This window comes from Xiphias gladius, chromosome 21, assembly GCF_016859285.1.
Source record: "Xiphias gladius isolate SHS-SW01 ecotype Sanya breed wild chromosome 21, ASM1685928v1, whole genome shotgun sequence".
Taxonomy (NCBI): Eukaryota; Metazoa; Chordata; class Actinopteri; order Istiophoriformes; family Xiphiidae; genus Xiphias; species Xiphias gladius.
The window spans coordinates 26,278,545-26,284,544 of record NC_053420.1 but is presented as its reverse complement, the minus strand read 5'-3'; the positions used below and the strand labels follow the sequence as shown (position 1 = coordinate 26,284,544).

The following is a 6,000-nucleotide window of genomic DNA, read 5'->3' as shown; positions in this document are numbered from 1 at the left end:
AACATTTGGCACACCATTATATAACTAAGAGCTCCCTGTTTGACACTTAACAGGACAGAGCCATACATTTTTGCAGTTTTTATGGCATATTCTGACCCTGTCAGGAGTGTGAAATTACAGAAATGGACAATCATCTAGCGGGGGGTCAACAAGTATAGCTGATGTCGTAGCCACTACGTGTATTTTCAAATTGGCTCCCACTTCCTAGAAAATAAATTTCTAAATGTTTTGGCAGGTTTCCTAGCAAGGTCTTTAGTAAATTAATTAAGAGTAAAATGACGCAATTGGAAATGTCAGTTCAGTCTACTTGAACACTGCTCCCTCCAAATTGATTAAATTCAGTTGACCTTTTTTATATCTGGGTAGCTTTGAGTGAGTTAACCAGGGAGAGGATATCGTACGCAGTCTTGCTGACTATAGATGACTGTATTCTCCTAGATCGTTTTCCTATCCATAGATGTATCATATCGATACATGTGCACATTGGTTGACATGGTGTAACATTTCTTCATTTTGGTTACAACCTGGATTGAGTCTCTGAGTCAGAATTCAGCAGTACGAAGCCATTCACAACTGAAAATGCAGGTGATACCAGCAATATCTAGTGGCTGTTTGGTTTAAGAAAGCCAAAAAAGAGAGTGGCATAGAAGAGAGGTCATTTTTGACAGCATGCTCTCTAACATAGTTTGTTTATGTTATAAAAAGTCTGTAATAACAAATGAACTGAAATTGAAATGATCAGTATTATCATTACAACCCTGTAATGTAATGCAGCTGTAAAACATGAGGCAAGAAAGGGCAGAGCCCCCGCTTTGTAAGTGTATTTATAGTTAAATTGCTTTTTGATAAAGATGGAAATTTTATTTTATGGCCTGGGGTGAGCAGTTTGCCAACCAGAGGGCAGACCTTTTTAGACTGATATAACTCCTCTAGCCTAGCAAGACTCAAATAGTCCGAATGAATGGTTTCTTTCAGGCAGAGTTGAGCATCAGGCCCATGACTGCATCCTGCCACCACATCTTAACACCTGATAACAGGTTCTAATCTGACAGCATGAGCATGATGGTAACATGATGACAACACAGATTAGCCAACAGCTGTGCTGCTGAAAATACAATATCTTTGGTTTGGATTTTTTTTTTTTTTTTTGTGTGAAGACCAAGTGCAGTTGTATTGTTGATTTGATTTAGCTTCCCTTACCATTTAAACTATTGTACAGGTGGTCACAGGTTGCATATGTCTCAGAAGTGGCACCCAGTTATCCAAAGAGTAATCTAAGTAGTCTATCTAATTTTGTTTCATTTAAATATTAATAAAAAAGGTACTCTCCAATCTGGTTAGTATAGCTCAAGAAAAAAAGCAAATATTAGAGAAAAAGTGAGGAAAAAGTAAACATTTTTTTAGGCTTTTTTTTTTTTTTCTTCTTCTGTCCTATCTTCTGTTCCATATTGTGACTCCTCCGGTTATCACATAACTCCCAGGGGGGTCCTGACCCCCAGGCTGGGAATCACTACTTTAAGGTGTGTATGTGCAGGACCTAATCAGCCAGTAAAGTTTATACAGGCTTTAGGACATTCATTGCATACATGATGGATAATAGATGGTGACAATCCCATGTAGACACTGCCTTAGCAGAGTTGGTGAAGGGGAAGATAGCCATAGTCATGGAATTTAAAAAAAGAAAAAAGAAAAAACCTTTGTGAGATTTAATTTTTAAACTGTTGCTTAGACTGTAGCAGAAACCTACTGAACTGAGTGGTAATTTTTTAGGGTTTATTACGTAGTTTTGTAGGCTATATACAACACCAATACAACACCACACCACCAAAAAGGACAACCTCAAAACGTACCACAGAATTGAGTCAATACAGAAGTAAAAAGCAGAAGTCTGAGTAATAGCTATCATTTATGCAAGCTTCTGTATAGTACTGCATCGCATTGTATCTCACAGGTGTTTCGGATTTTCTGGAAATAGTGATTTGTACTGAGGTAGTTCTTCTATTGATTGTTCTCTATCCAACATTGTTTGTTGGACAGTGTGTCAGGGTGTGGCCCGTTGATCTGATTTTGTAGTTCCAGTGATTATGCACTAATTGTTTCACAGCAGGTGCAGAGTATGGCTGTTCATTGGAAGTGGGATTATTGTACGTGGATTTTTCCTAGAACTGAGACAGCACTAACATATCTGCCAGACCAGAAGACAGCCTTGAAGTTTGAACAACACAGTGGGTTTGCTGGAGGTTGATAAATGCATGACCGATAAAAATTCTATTTTCAACCACCTAAGAGTGAGTTCATCATGTAAAGTAAGAAGAATTTTTTAAAAACAAATTAGAACAAGAGCCAATTGAAGGTGTAAAACTCTGTGGTGTAAGTTAAATTACCAAAAACATCTGACTTTACCTTTGAAGTAGCTGAGTCATAATTAGACACACTACTGCAAGGGTGGATATTAGTTGTCATACAAGGGTGTCATTTTCGTAACAACTCAGAGCTGCTCAAGCCGCTACAATAGTGTCTTAAATGACAAAAGTGCTACTGATACTGTAGTTAAGATATGGATTAAGTAATAATACAAATGAATGACTTAGGGCTTAAAAATTGTAAATTTGAATTTGATTTAATTCAGTTTAAGATTTGGCCCGTAGACATCGCGTCCGCTGTATGAATGACTAATTTAAGAAAGAATGGCTGTGGCTGCATGGCAACTAATAGTATTTGTCAACCCTCTATATACTGTGTAGGTTTGTCATATCCTCCTTCATAACTGTCACTCTTCTCTGCTGTCTGTGTTTGCGTATGCTGTCTTGATTTTCGAGACCATTCCCCTATAGCCATATTAAATAATCCAGATTTTTTTGACTGATGCAACCTGTGCACTGGTTTTTCAAGCACAGATCATTTGGCATCATGAACCTTTGTAAGTTCCCTCATATTTCTTTGAAAACAACTGAAACTTGATGGTAATTTACATTTGACCTACTATCACCCACCTCAGTTTTAAAAATGTAATTGCTATTACGTTACTTCAGAAATGAACCCCATTCCCATAAGATGTTCACATTAGTTTGTCTATATTTTATTTTACGGGCGCTTTGTAGCAAGATATGTACTTGTGGATCTGCTTTTTTTCCAATGAAACTAGCAGTAGCACCAGTCAGCAGAAAATGCAACCAACAGAGTACCTCTTACCTAAAATCAGTATTTTTTTTTTGACTCTGGTTCCAGAAATAGTAAATGTTCAGGATGACCATTTTGTATCAATTATTCACTACCACCACTGATGCCCTAAAGGTACAATGGCAAGCTTATTCATTGTGTTATGTGCTGCTATGTTATACGCTCTACTAACCATGCATTCAGCGGCCTTTGTGCCAACCTCTTGTACCAGCAAGTTCTTTTATAGATTGAGTTAACAGCCGATAGGTAACCCTATCTTACGGATTTAAACGAGCCGGTGCCTTTCCAGTTGAGGGTTGCAAAGAAACGACCTCACTAACTGAGCTATTCAAATTATATTCAGAGCGGTGGTTAAGCGCCATGTAACTGCAGTTACAGCAGGGTGACACTGACTAAACTAAATGTGCTACTGGTGTCAAGCTAGTGCACTTTTCAGTTAAACCATGACCATACACATAATTCACAACCACAATAGCAAACGTAGACCTAGTAAGATAGGCAACAATAGATTATTAATGACACCACATGTTCCTCTTTTCCATTATTTTGAAAAACACTTTTGTTTAAGAACGTAGCTTCCACATTACATATAATGGCACATTTAGACGTTTCCATGGCAGTCTCTCCTCTCTTATTAAGGACAGTGTTAAACCGAAGCAAAGTGTACCAGGACTAAATCCTAACATCCCTGTTGAGTGTTAATAGGACATTTAAGCTATTCAGAAAGTCTGTATTGTACTGTACTGTAGCAGAGCAAGTTAATCCTTGCTCCTTTCTCTCTGATCTGAGTGGCTGATATATGAAATGAGGTCTGTGTCTGTACATTTGTGTGTGTGTACTCTGATACAAGTTGACATGCTGATGGCTTTGTTAGGAATTAGTTTCACTTTTTTTTTTTTTAATCTATGCACACAAAGCTTTGAGAGATGTGGGGCTGTGCATGCGACAGGCCTTTGCTTATCTCTGTGTGCTCAAAATCATCACTTTGTGCACAGAATTTTTGCAGTAATATAGGTCTGGTTTCATGTTGTCACAAATGTTTCACCCATCCTGAAATTGGTAACTATTACAAAATGACAGAGATACCATGTTAGCCTAGCTTACACATTTAACTTGTGTTGGTGCTACTGTATTTAATTTTTCTTGTTTGTGTATGAGACTTTGTATGCACTGTAGTTTGTGAGCATAGCAGGAAGTGTTGTCTGCGAGTGTTTTTGTTCAATAGAATGGAACCTTTTAAGCTGTGTATTTAAGCAATATTCGATTATTCATTAAAGGCTCATAACAGACAAAATAGGGACAAATTGTACACTAAATTTACATAAATTTGTCATAAATGAAATAAAACAAAATGATATCATCACTCAGAATTACTGCACCAGCTTCTATCCTTATTCAAAAAATAGCCAAACAAAATTCAAAAGATGAGACACATTAATTCCTCACAATTAGCAGGTTTTTCTAGAGGACATAAATGACTACATATGTAACCCTGTTGAACTACAACAGCTAACGACAGAATAGAGTGGTTTTTGACCAATGGAAAAACATGAGTTGGGTGTCCTTACATGCACATAACAACACTCCTGCCCTCTCACAAGCCTGAAAGGGTCATGCATGAGGATTGACATGGAAGCAGTGTATTTAGTCAAGTCAGAATGACACCTGATACAGTTTAGGAGTCTTCAGAGGTTTAAGCCTTCATTTTAGAGCCAAAATTGGCAGGACGGGTGGGCCGTGAGTTCTAGATTTACAAACTCTGGCTTTATCCCAAATCACACTCAATTCACTCATTTACCAACCGCTGTATATTAAATACTCATCACTGACAGGTGTAGAGTCACACTCAACTGTAAATCTATAAAATGTCACACAATACTGTATATTGTGGGATTGTAAGTAGAGAGTAGTGTACACATCTTCGACGCTAATTTTTTCAATCTATGGTGGAAATTTTTCAAGTCACTATATATAATGCATAAATTTCACACTCAGAATTTGGACACATGAATAAAACGAAGGACGGTTAGTGTAGCGCACCGCACTCAGTCACAGTCCAAAACTACTTTCTAGCTGGTCTGCTCAGTTAGTTAGTTAAGTGTGCACGGGGTATGTTTGAGTGGCTGCAGAGTTTGGTGTCAGAAGGAGTTTTTTTGAGCAGTCAAAACAAAGAAGAAAGAAAAAAATAAATGAGCACAAAAGATCAAACTTTATTTTTCACTGTTTCACAGCAGTGACAAAACACCTTGCTAGTTCATGTGGCTTTGTTTTTATTTGTATTTCTGTTAAATTGGATGAGCCACTGAAAAGAGTGTTGTTGTTGTTAATATACTATAAACATTTATGCTTTGTGCGATTTTAAAAAAATGAATTAATCAACCTACGTTACCCCCCTCATCCTTTATCCCCTGGTCAGTTCTTGGACCCAGTTTGTACCCCATATCCCCCCTTCACCTAATTTTTTTTTCTCATTTCTTCTTTTCTCCCTAACCCCATTTGCTCATCCCTATCAGACAGATGTTCTCCCAGTGCCCCATTTTCTCCATTGGTCCTTGGCGTCCTCTCTTCCTGTCCTCCTTCTTCCAACCCGTGCCACTTGAGGTCTTATCCCCAGACACTCTTGTGTTGGCTGTATTTTTGACAGAGGATTTCAGAGTGGCTATTCTTACCCTGGTTATGAGTCACCAGGACCCCTGTTCCAGTTAACATATAGCTATACTGTATGTGTAAGAAGCCATTGAATACTAATTAATATTACGTTTTTAACATAATTATATCCTATCGATTGATTTTTAGTGTATTATTGCTGGATAGCTAAAC

General features: G+C 37.7%; 1 protein-coding gene across 13 annotated transcripts in view; it reads left to right on the top strand.

Moving 5' to 3' along the window:
* itpr1b (inositol 1,4,5-trisphosphate receptor, type 1b) overlaps nucleotides 1-6,000 on the top strand; it is an 83,305-nt gene that overhangs the window by 7,376 nt on the left and 69,929 nt on the right. The window lies entirely within an intron of this gene.